The 13,966-nt window shown below is 29.7% G+C and overlaps 1 protein-coding gene across 1 annotated transcript in view; it reads left to right on the top strand.

Moving 5' to 3' along the window:
• Positions 1-13,966, top strand: part of LOC119678424 (neuropeptides capa receptor-like) — a 217,590-nt gene that overhangs the window by 136,220 nt on the left and 67,404 nt on the right. The gene's annotated exons all lie outside the window — the stretch shown is intronic.

Raw genomic sequence — 13,966 nt, 5'->3', positions numbered from 1 at the left:
TTTTTAAAAACTTACGGAAGTTTTCTTTATGTATGGCAATGAAAATTTCAAAAGATGTTCAATAATAACGATACTAAAATATCGATTAATGGTTGCCATATAATCTCAAATTTGATAAAGACATTTTATATAACAAGTATTTAGAACTAAAAATTTGAAGAACTCGCTTATAAGGTTCTGCATTATATTGTGTTACTGTGGGAGATTTGAAAATAATCTGTTAGTATTTCTAATGTACTTACTTACCTAAATGACCATAACAACCTGCTATTGGATTTCTGTCTGATGCAGCATTTTTTTTCATGGATATGGTCTATATCTATTTCTTTTTTTTTTCAATTATCTTTTCAAATACCTTTTTCACCGGATTGTCTTTAACCCTTCTCACGACTTGACCAAGCTAGCGGATTCGCTATATTATTATTCACTGAATTATATCAATATCGTTTTAAAGCTCATACAGTTTGTGGTCATAATGACCATAACAATCGGTTACCGTGTTTCAGTCTGATGCAGTATGTCTGTCTAGATTCCAATCAGTGTTCCCTTAATTTGATCATGTCACTAGAGACACGGTTTATCTCTTCGTCTTCTTTCTCCTACTACCACTTTAAATACCTTTTATGCTGGAGAGTACTCATCCATTCTCACGACATTATCAAGAAAGCAAATCACTTATCACATATGTTTATGTCAGTTATATTTTTTTTGACTTTTCGTCGCATCGATATCTGGTACTCAACGATGGTATTTTTTTTAATTTTTTTGTTTCCGAAGTTATCTTAACTTATCGCTAATTTATAATATTAATTCTTAATTTATTAGCAATATTTAAATAATAATTAAAATTTACTGTTTTTATTGATTGACATTATTACATTATGGATAACAAAACAGCTAGCATTAATTAGTTAAAAATTAATTTCTTAGCAACTGTACTTAATTAGTTAATTACTACAAAAGTAATCCTTCCTTGGCTGTGTCCAGTAGCCTCTTGTCTATGGTCTGATTAGTAGAGCTTACTGTTTGTAGTTAGTTTCTTCATCGAATATGTAGATATCCTCTACCTCGTTTTTCATTAAATAAAATATAGTTATAGTGTTTTTATATGTTTTTGTCGCTATATAACACAGATTCCTCATAGTTCCATTTAACTCAATAAATCTCACCTATGCTTACAGAATCGTATATTTCCCTAATAATATTAGTATTGAATTCTCAAAATACTTTCTCGTTACATATTCCTTATAGGTTCATTTATCTCAATACTTCTCACCTATACTTATAGAACCGTATATCTACCTAAAAATTTTACTCTTGATTTCTTCAATTACTTTTTCGTTACATATTCCTCATAGTTATATTTATCGCGATACTTCTGACTTATGCTTATAGAACCGTATATCTTCGTAAAAATTTTACTCTTGAATTTTTCAATTATTTTCTCTTTACATATTCCTCATAGTTCCATTTATCTCGATAATTCTCACCTATGCTTACAGAATCGTATATTTTCCTAATAATATTAGTATTGAATTCTCAAAATACTTTCTCGTTACATATTCCTTATAGTTTCATTTATCTCCATTTATCACCTATACTTATAGAACCGTATATCTTCCTAAAAATTTTACTCTTAAATTTTTCAATTACTTTCTCGTTACATATTCCTCATAGTTTTATTTATTTCGATACTTTTCACTTATGCTTATAGAACCGTATATATCCCTTGGAATTTTACTCTTAAATTCCTTAATTACCTTCTCGTTATATATTCCCCACAGTTCCATTTATCTCAATACTCCTCACCTATGCTTATGGAACCGTATATATCCCTTGGAATTTTACTCTTGAATTCTGTAGAAATTTTACTCATAGTTTGTTTGTCGGGAGATTTATTTCTTAATTGCCTATTATACCTAAAGTAGCGCCTATTGGAAAAGTGAATCTTCATTTAACGTCTTGCCATATAATGTCTTTCACAGCTTCTTACTAATAGTTAACAACCACAGCATGAGTTCGAAGATGCTCAGGAGACTCATTTGTTGACAGAAAATAAAGTAATTATTATAAAATTATACTTCTTAAATTTTATGGGTATTTTTAATATAAAATTGTTAAAATTCCTTAAACATTATATTATTTAATTCCATTATTTTCTTAAAGTTTGCATAAAACCACACATTTTCATTCGGTGCCCACAAATTCAGCATTAATTTAATTTCTTTCAGCTTAAACGCTTCTCCGAAGAAGTAACCACAGACATCATTGCTTTGTCTGGCATGAAATTTTTCCAACTCACACGTAGCTTGGTTATGTCGGTAAGTGACATGGGCATTATAGAGACACAACACCCTTCAGTGTTGGCCACATGTGTCGACAGAAATGTTGGCAAGTGTAAAGACTGTTTTCAATCAAATTTCCTTTATATGCTATGATATTTTCATTTTCTAAATTGTTTTATACTGTTTCTCCCATTGACGACTTGTAGGTGGCTGGAACAATAGTGACTTACGAATTGATTCTGTTGCAGCTCAATAAACAAGATAAAGTTAACGATTGCAACGAGTCCTGAAGAATTTTCCTGCAATTTTATTTGAATTTGTATAACGAAATTGGAAATAAATTTTCAATGAAGTTTATTTATTTTATTTTATTTGTATGTTTTCTCAGCTTTAAGCATTCTCATATAAGCCAATTATTGTTTTCTGACTACCGTCCGAAGGACGAAGTACACAAGCTGACTTTAAGGCAAGTACATGTGTCCTTTTTGCGAATTACGAATTACTTGCAATTTTATATCCTGTGGTTGAGTTCAAATTGTCACTCAGATTTGAAATGTGTTCCTAAATTGAATTAAAATTTGCAATTTTGCATATTCATACAAAAGAATTTGAGTTTCTTTTATTTTTATTTAAAAATTTTACTGAAATTGCTGTGGGATTTGGAAAATAGTAATTAAGGGATTGTATACGAAAGCTTAACTCAAATATTACCAAAATGCAATTTTGTTAAAGTTATGAATTATTTCCTAAAGATATTCCTAGAAAAATAAAAATATTTTCTTATTTTTAATATACACATTTATGATTAAAAAATATTTTATGATTTTTAATATATTTTAAATGAAATAAAAGAAAATAATAAATAACATTTTAATGGGGAGTACAAAAAAAAATATTAACCTTAATATGTAACTAATACATAGAATATATTAAACCTACTATTATTCAACGAAAATAATAACAATAAATTAAAAATAAATAAATAATAATATTAATATAAATAATAAATATAATAAATATTAATAATATAATAAATTTATAAGGAGGTTTTTTCGAACAGTAGTGAACTACAACAACAAAAATTCATTTTATATTATTTTAATTAATTGAATTTTTGGTTGACCATACAGCTGTTTCGAGTATTGCCAAATATCCATCATCAATGGTCTTGGAAATAATTCTTGTATTTAATTATTCGTAAATAACTATTTTTGAGACTGCAAGTACCAGGCATCGAACTCGGTTCCTCCAAAATTTGAAGCTCAGAATCAGCGCATCTTAACCAATAATAAATTTATAAATAAATATTTTCAAACGGGTAATTTAATATATATTACAATTTTATCTTTAGCTTAAAATATGCTTCATTATGTATATCTGTAATATCTTAGATATTTCTTATTTATGTAAACTGATTAACAATATAATTTTATACATTAACGCGCGTTCACTACTTCTTATGTCTCTAAGCCAAGTACCTGATGAACGACTATGCAAAAACTTGTGCATAATAAACAGTGTTGCCTTGTGTACTTTTCGGTAATGTATTTAATAAGTACTCTACAATATCAAAATGCTTTTTGTTCAGAAAACTTTCAATGCCCTACAAACCAAATGGGTTATCTACCAATATACGGTTCATATGTCGCTCTGTTTGTTGGTTTATAAGTTGGACTGTATGTTGCTTTAAAACTCGGCATGTATATCGGAGTATATGTAAGTCTATATAGCGATCCCTTTGTCGTTTTTTTTTTTTTGTGTACACGAAAAAACATCAAAAACCAATGTGTGAGACTTCAACCGTTTAAAATCATTTCTCAGAACTAAACAATGAAGATGGCACCCATGTGATCGTTAACGTAAATAATGGCGAAGATGGATATAAATAGGTTTGGCGGGGTGGCGGGGTAACTGTGATAAAAGAGGGTAACTGGGAAATTGTTAGCTTTTGACTAAGCCAACAAATAGTTACCTTGTATTAAAGCTAAATACTACGATCTTCTCAGCACTATGGTTTGACAGCTGAGAACATTTCTGTTCAGTAAGGTGTGGCAATCCATCAAGAATCGTTTAACGCTAAAACAACGCCACCAACTTTTTCGCATCAATTTTACTTTTCTCTTTTTAAAACCAATTCAAATGGACTATTTGGTGCGGTTTACATGCTGACGATATATTCGGTCAACATTTCTTTTGAAATGAAAAAGGAGCTGTCGGTATGGTGAATGGCGGGCGCTATTTAGCAATCTTCGAAAATTAATCAGTTAAACCTCGACGGCATTTCGTTTCAGTTGTTGGAATCGGCATAGGTTGTCATACATCGCGCTTAACAATCGATTTATTGCGAAATCAATGCGTCAAAAATTTTATTTCCAGAGGTAGTCCTGTTAACTGGCCCCTTCGTTCGTGCGATTTATTGCCTCTCAATTACTTTTTATGGGGCTATTTCAAGTCATTGTTTTATGCCGAAAAACCAGCAATATTTATAGTATACGGCAAAAAATAGTCACAAATTGGACTGATCGAATGGACCATGTAACTGGTAGTCGTGGCTGACATATGCCTAAAATCTGGTTCAAAAATAAATGTCATTACACTATCTACCAGTTTGTAATAAAAAAAAAATTCATTCCAATAATATTCTTATCTTGTATTATCATTTTAAGTTCTTATGCAGTAAAAAAACACACTATACTTTTCTAAATGTCGATAATTTAATCACTAAACATCTACTATTACAGATACAATAGGTGCGGTAGAAAGTGATTCCTGTCGACTCTGTCATGAGGAGAAGGAAACATCAGAACATGTTCTATGCAACTGCCCAGCGGTGGCAAGACGTAGACTCGATTACCTTGGTAGCGGGATTCTGGTCCCAAATCAAATAGGTAAAATTAAGCCCACTGCAATTATAAGATTTATAAATAGTCTAAAATTGTCCTAGTTGGGCCTATAGGCGCACAATAGATCTTTTAGGTCGGGGTGCACAAATAGCCTATTTTAAATAATAATAATTACAGATACAATTTTACAAAATTAGACTTGAAAATAATGTTGAAGTTTTTGCTTTAGCAATCTATTTTTCAGATAATTCTAAAAATTAATTTTTATACACATTTTTAAAACATTTTCAATTAAGAAGTAAATTCTGATGTTAATGTACTTTGAAACAAAAAACTCTGTTTATATTTAGACAAAAATTTTTATCTTATATACAACATAAATCGTGAACTCAAACTTTAATAGAAAAATTTGTAGGTTCAGTTAGATTAAAAAAAAATTATCACAATTTTTGAAATAACTTAAGCGTATTTACTGCCATTTATAGATAAACTGCATTGTGAAACATAATTCATTCAGTGAAAATCTATTGTATTAACATCAGTTTTCCACTCAGCCTTTAAGCCATAGAATCGAACAAAACTGTAAACAACTTCGCTGAAGGACCTTGAATTAACACATTTGCTTTGATGTGTTGAATGGTCCCTAATAGCTTTCATGTTTTCCAAATCTGTAATTTTTCACACTAATTGTCTGGTGGGCGTGGAAACTAACAACAGACAAACGACAGGTTGTTTGTTAATTAGTTGCACATTAGTACAAGCCACACTGGTCATTGCAATGCAATTTTTCTCTGTCAGTCGTTCAGTTACAAATTGTAGGAGAGCATGCAGTTTAATAGCTGCGGTTTCGATAATATTTGTGGTCATAGAATTTTCCAAGTAAACCTAATACATAGCATATATATAAATGAAGTTTTTGCCAAAAATCGATTACAAAACACGAAGGTTAAGAAAACTGGAACAACAACAACAACAACTGCAACAACAATTACAGTTAACAAATGCATTAAGGTATATAGTTTTTTATTGCAGAGTTAATATTTAATTATTAATAATATAATTAACCCAAACGTGCGTAAACTTTATCACTAATTAGTCACTTTTCTATCACACAATACAGTAAAGATGCAGCAAAAGCGGCAGCTGCACTGTTGTCAACTGTTGAATCAACAACGTCTCCAAATCAGTATTTTAAGGAAAAACTAATTAAAAACATTTATTTAGAAAGTTCAAGTTATGTAGAAACCGCATTGCCAAGTAAGATTTGTGCTGCTTGTAGCTTTAAGTATTCACGTCACAAAACGTCTAATTCAAAATATTTTCACATTTTCTCAGAAATTTTACCAAAATGCACTAATGAAGATCTTTTATATAATGGCAGTTTTCATGAAGCTGTGGGTAAAGGTAAGGCATCAACTAACATCATCATTTGTGTTATCAAAATTAAGTTTCATTAAAATGATTGAAGTATTAAAAATTTTATTATAATTCTGAAAATGTTGCAAAATAAAAAATATAAATATATTATATATATAAAAAACTATATAACTAACGAAAATATATATTAGAAGAAGATTTAAAAATTAGAATACTGGTTATATCTAAAGATATAATGATGTGTGATAACTTATATTTCCCAAGAGACACACCCACCCACGTTTTCTTTAACAAGTTAATAATAGGTGGATGTCACTCATAACATATGTAATATCGTTCTCGATTTAGCTATCATACAATTAGATCAGATAATGAATACTTATAAAATTGTAAAGTCGGTTACCGTACCCGATGTGCATGTCACATATATTCAAATGCATTCATTTAGGAAAAATGAACTACTCTAGCCGTTTTCAAACTTACTCTAAATAACTTATGCACTTATACAATTCATACAATACTTTATACCAGAGATGCATAAAAATCAAAGATGTCAAAAAATGGTTGGGAACCACTAGTGTGTACGAACCAACGCAAATAAATCGCACCGTATACTGTACCGTACTGTTGTGGAAACTTAGCTGAAAAAGATGTAAATACACATTTTTTTTGTGATTGTCCAGTTTTAGCTAATGGAAGGAACACGATTTGCAGGATATAGTTTCTAGATAGTCTGTCGAACTCTCATTAGTAAGAATAATAGACGTGCGAAATAATACATTTTCAAATGAATGGATTCAGTAATGGATTTTCGCATGGAATGTGATATCGAAACGAAGAAGTATGGATATTTTGTGAGGCGAAAGGGTACTGGCGATATGTGTCTGCAACCAAACTTCCTAAAATAACATCAATAAAGCAAAATGTTAAATTTTTGATTACATAAGTTACTTGGGTTTGGACATTTACACAGCCCAACGTATTTGAAAACTAGGACAAGAACACTTGTTAATGAAGACTTGTGAGCGACTTTGACAGCTGACCAAGATTTAGGGCAAAATGACCAAGGTCACTCAAGCTCAGTCCGCTGGACATTTGACATCTGCCCAAGACTTGTAGGTCACTTTATATTATCCTTTGGGTAACTCTTGCCTTAATTATGCATACTAGTATCACAACCTCTACACAACTTTCATTCATAACAAAGTTTTCGAGGTGAATTGTAGAATAAACACATTCCATATTGATAACATTGGTGGTAAAATTAGTTAATACTGATGACGGTGCGGCAATATAGCCGCTTCTTCATCCTTTAGTATTTTCCGCGCTTATTTCAAAGTCAGCTTTCGTGACCCATTGATGTATTAAGCATTGTATAAAAACCATATGTAAGTAATTGCAACATATAAAGTCTTCAAATATAGTAACATATATATTTTAAAGCAGCTATTTTAAGTTGTTTTTCAAACTATATCATATTTATATCACACTCTTTTATTTTGACAGTTATTCTGATGTCGCAGTTTTTTGCTCTTATGCCAATAAAAGGCGTTACAGCCGCGAGTCCAAAGCAACTCTCATACTCTTGGAAAAACTTTCGCAACTGGTATTCCTTAGCATATGTGCTTCTCACTTTCATTGATTTGGGTTTTGTACTTTATAAAGTTCTTCATGGATCCATAACTTTTAATACAATAGGTAAGTCGGACTCCTTATTTCTGATTGAACATTGAAAATATGTAGTGTGTATAATATATATAAAAAATCCATTTATTTACATATAAGAGTTTTTAATATATTACATTATATTATTCAATAAGTTGGTGGAACCAATATAAAAACACCGAATTACTGATTTTAGCGTTGGTTTTGGAGCTGTGAGTTTAGGTGCTTTGTTCTCCTATAAACCAAGTTTGAAGCTAATCTACCAACGAAAGTTCGTTATTAAAAATGTTTATTTTTGGACTCTCCATTTCTCTCTCTCTTTCTAAAAAATCTGATTCACATATTTTCTCACCTTACCTATTTTAATAGACCCAAGCTTAATAGATAAGGATGATGTGCAATAACCTTAGAACTTGTTTCTGTTGCATTGTGAGAGAATACGACAATCATTCTCAATACAATAATAATTCAATACAACAATACCTTAATATTATTCACTGTAGCTGCTGAAATACATAAAACTTCTGCTAGATAGATAGATACGTTATACGGGTGATTCCAAGGGATCCACTTGCGCCTACAGGTCCATTGTGTTACCGTATGTAAAAAAGTTAGAGGTTTTGAACCACGTAGAACTTTTGACAAAGCTTATAGTGCTATCCAAGTGATGGTTTTGCAGTTTACACAAATCCTCAAAAAGAAAGTGGTAAGGCGGTGATACTCTGCCGGACAAAAACAAAACAGATGAGAGGCACTTTCATCGCCTTGTCCACAACTGCGGCAGGCACGATTGAAAGGGAGATTCAATCTACTAGCAATGTTACTTAAACTGCAGTGACCTGTAAGTAAACGAAGCTTAAGACTGATATCTCTACGGGCCATATCAATGAGAGAGTTGGATTTTCCTTTATTAGAACGTCTCTGTCGATTAATCGATGTTCTTTTTATACCATATGCTGGTAACTTTAGGTGTTGATGTGGTTTTTGGATCTTCTTTAGGTAGAACGTTCTACAGTATTTCATTATTATTTTATTGTTGAAGGAAAGGTTCTGGCTTACATAATGTCAAATGTTTTTTGAATTGCAATTTGTAAATAAAGTATAATTAAATAGTAGTAAACGAAGTTTTAGTTTTGTTTTTATGAAATAAGATAATGTCTTGAAACAGTATTTCGGTTCATGAGGTTTTGGATAACATAGCGTTGTTTTCATGATATAAATTAAATCTAATAATACTTTTAATTATTTATACTTTTATTAATTTAATTAATTTTTATTAATTTATTTAATTATTTATAGGTTTCAGATAACATAGTGTGGTTTTCATGATATCAATTAAATCCAACAATTCTTATAAGTATTCATACTTTTAATTATTTAATTATTTTTTATTAATTTATTTAATTATTCAATTAAAATTAAATTTAAATAAAATCATTTAAATCTAATAATACTTATATTTATCCTTACTTTTATTAATTTATTTAATTTTTATTGATTTATTCATAGCTGTTGGATAACATAGTGTGGTTTTCATGAAATCAGTTAAATCTAACAGTTCTTATAATTATTCATACTTTTATTAGTTTAATTATTAATTAATTATTTAATTATTCATATTTATAATTATTCATAATAATATTTTCTTTGCAGAACCAATTATATTTCATATTTCTATTATAATTGTGACAATAAACACTATCAGTTTGGCAAAAAAGTGGCCAAAGTTGATGTGTTATTGGTCTATTGTCGAAAACAATCTACCGGAATACAATTCACAGTATGAAAAGCGTAGGATGGCACAAAAAATTAAAATGGTGACCTTTGTAGGAATGACGTTATCTTTGGGTTGGTTCCATTATATTGCTTTAATAAATATTATATTTTATGAATAATTGCATTTTTTTCCAGGTGAACATCTTTTGAGCACTATATCAGTTATACACTATTCTAACTTTTGTCCCATTACTACGGATAAGGATCCGATAAAAAATTTTTTTCTTTACTTTAATGATCATATATTTTTCATATTTTCCTACTCGCATTGGTTGGCATTTTTTGGTAAATTTATTAATGTACTTTTAACATTTTCGTGGAATTACATGGATGTGTTTGTGATGGTTATAAGTATTGGACTCGCTTCCAAATTCAAGCAAATTAATGACAATTTGTTGAACTTCAAAGGCATGGCAAGTAATTTTCCAAAAATACACAATTTTTAAAAATAACAAGAATTCAATACGCCACAAACGGAAAAATGATTTCGCCTTTTTTCACATTATAGCAAATGCCAGAAGCATTTTGGTCAGAGAGACGTATACAATACCGAAATTTGTGTTTGCTTTGTGAAACCATTGACAATGCCATCTCCATCATTACAATGATATCATTTTCCAACAATTTATATTTTATTTGCGTACAGTTATTAAAGAGCTTAAAGTGAGTATTTGGGTTGTGAATTTTTAACATATATTGTTAAGGCGATATTGACTTGAACTCTTATTCCTTACAGTACAATGCCTTCTGCTGCACATTCCATTTACTTTTATTATTCCCTGATATTTTTAATTGGTCGCACCTTAGCAGTGTCGCTCTATTCCGCAAGTGTGCACGATGAATCCAGAAAGCCATTGCGTGTTTTGCGCTGTGTACCCAAGGAATCTTGGTGTGCTGAGGTGAAACGTTTCGCTGATGAGATAAGCACGGATCTGATTGCATTGAGTGGTATGAAATTTTTTCATTTGACAAGGAAACTCGTACTAAGTGTAAGTGTAGCCAAGAGCTAAAATATGCATTTGTAAAAATCTTTGCATTTCAATGCAATTTTATTTCCCACAACAACCGAAGTCGTTGATATTCAGAATTTTTACTTTGCATTTTACAAAATGTGTGTTCTATGTACTATATAATATATTTAATCCAAATTGAATTTTTATGTTCTTATATTCATATAATTTTTTTAGGTTGCTGGTACTATTGTTACATATGAATTGGTATTAATACAATTTCATGAAGACACAACACTGTTGAGTTGTGTTAAAAATCGAACTCATACATAAAAATTTATTAAATATATAAATAAAAATAAATGTTATATAATATAAAAAATTATATTAAACAAAAATATAATTTCAATAAAATAATGTTATAATACCTATTTAAATAATTTTCTATGTTAAAGAAACTATTCTTTAGTATCGAAAAGAGTTAAATATTAATATAGCAGAAAACGATTACCAGTAAAACAGAGCGCTGATATATTTTATTATATCCTATTAGAACTAATCCTAACCAAATAGACGCTCTTTTATTGAGGAGTTCTTCACAGAATCATTTCTTTTTAATATGTGCCTTAACATACGAGACCAGTGGTTTCCAACCCTTTTTTGACCAAAGACCACTACGATATTTTTGTTATTAGTAGGGACAACAAACTTTAAGCGTAATAAACTGTAGGATTATTTTAATACGCATCTCTGCATAGCATACGTACATTATATAGACTATAAAATAGGTATATAATTCTTGGAAATTATTTGTGCTTATTTTCTAACAAGTGAGGTCTCAGTGAACAAACTATAACCTATGTGTCCATATCTGTTAAATTTGATTTACGGACCATTTTTAACCATCTCGCGGACCACCGGTTGGAAACCACTGCACTAGACTGATATTATTATTCCACTCCAACATTTTTAAGTTTTTTGTCAAAAAACTGTTTAAAGTCATTATTGAAGTCTTTATTTGAAGTGCACCATAACCTATAAAACTTTATAGAGATAGAACAATTGATAGTCCTAAGTTGTTAAATCTGGAGAGAATTTGAAATGTGTAGAACCTTTTAGCAAATTAAGAAATTTGTATGAGGTTTCAAATTAACTTGGCGGATAAAAAAAAGTTTCAATTTATTAATCTTTATTAATTTTTTATTTGAGTGAACAAGTTGTCTAGTGGTTGTCAGTTGACTTTAGAATTAGTTATGGTATTGTTCGCTCAAAATTTATAAATAATGACAGTAACCCAGTTTTCTGATATGTATCGGCTTTAAGCTATTTTAATTTTTTACTCTAATGTCTATTATATTTTACATTGTTGCAGACAACCTATATTTAGACTCTACATATAATTAAGATATAAATTGAATTATTGTTTTGATAGTTGCAAAGCAAATCAATAACCTGACAGATTGCTGTCCATCCAGACTGTTATGGAACCCATATATTTGTTTCAGAAATTAAACAAAATCATTTAACTTGATCGTGTTCGATAAAAATTAAAAAGTTTGATCACTCAGCGATATAACTACTTGTTATTTCGCAGTTTGCACTAATCAAAGTCTTTATTGTGTAGTTTAGTAGGTTCAACTTAACTTCCGAGACGAATTGCATTTTTAATATTAAAATTCTTGGAACGAATTTTGCTAACCAGTTTTGGGACTGGCATTGTGTCAACACTTCTCTTCATAACACGTCATTTTTTTTTCTTTAACAGTATTTAAGGGTTTTTGGTGTTTAAAGAGATTATAAGTCGTTAAAGCTGCTTTTGACTTTTCTTAAAATATCAAACAGAAACTATATAGTCAAAATATGTATATGTATAGTAAAGGACGCATATGGAGTGGTGACTCCTACACTAAGAAAAATTATTTGATTGATTTAACCATAATTTAACTACATATGGAGTGGTGACGCCTACACTCAGAAAAATAGTTTGGTTGATTTAAACATATTTTAACTACATTTTAAAATATTCTTACTTGACGTATCATGTGGGTTCAACCATTTCACATGTTGGTTTTTATATCTTTATCCACATGAACTAAAATTTTTCTAACAAAATGATTAGGTCAATTTGTAAGTGGTTACAGCATTTGATCGAATAAATTTTTCATAATAGACTTTTTATTAGGCCCATAGGCTTTTATGATATGTCGACGGTAGAAAGGTACAGGCTTTTGTATTTGTTTACACTTTTTGAAAAAAAATTTTCGACCATTTTTATCATCATAATAATAAGAAAAGAATATATGTTCATTATTTCAATACGATAATCTTTTTATGTTTATCAGTCTTTATAAAGTCAGTTTTCTTCATATGTGGCGCTCCCTTACCTACTTACGGGTTTAGCTAATGTAATATATTTTCATACACGTAGTAACCTGCATCTGTAATTGGAGTTTTTATGCATAATCCTTACTTTATTAAAACTTGCAGTATTATTCATCAGAATGCAGCACGTTTTAAACGCTGTTTTTTGTTCATAGAAGTGATCGGTTATTTACATCGTACAAATAACCAACGATTTACGATCTCATTTTATGTTTAGTAGTACCAACATGTATGTACCTTATGGCATATTATATATTGGACCTGTCTGAAGTTCCATATGGATTTTATGTATTGCGTCATGCTTATCGAATTATTCAATTGGAAGTTTCTACGCACCTCCAATTTGGGAGTAGGCTATTTTTCATAACAATATGGATGAGATTTTCATTGTCATCCATTTGTTTTACGACACATTTTCTTTTCAAATTGGAATACGTTGTTTTCTTTTAGAAGGAACCTAAAGATAATTGTAAAAGTTTAATATACTATTTTATAATCAAATCAAATTCCATTTATAAAGTCAATTATGATGAAGGAAGGAAACACGTTCAAGATCTTTATAAAAGTTTACAGTACCATTTTAAAATTAAATCAAATTTGATTTATAAAGTCAGTTATGACAACAAAAACAATTTTCTTTATAGAAAATTTTTATTTTAATAGATAATTTTTTTCAAACATTAGTGAA

The sequence above is a fragment of the Teleopsis dalmanni genome, chromosome 1, assembly GCF_002237135.1.
Source record: "Teleopsis dalmanni isolate 2A chromosome 1, ASM223713v2, whole genome shotgun sequence".
Taxonomy (NCBI): Eukaryota; Metazoa; Arthropoda; class Insecta; order Diptera; family Diopsidae; genus Teleopsis; species Teleopsis dalmanni.
The sequence above is the reverse complement of the archived record's forward strand: the minus strand, read 5'-3'. Positions and strand labels throughout refer to the sequence as shown.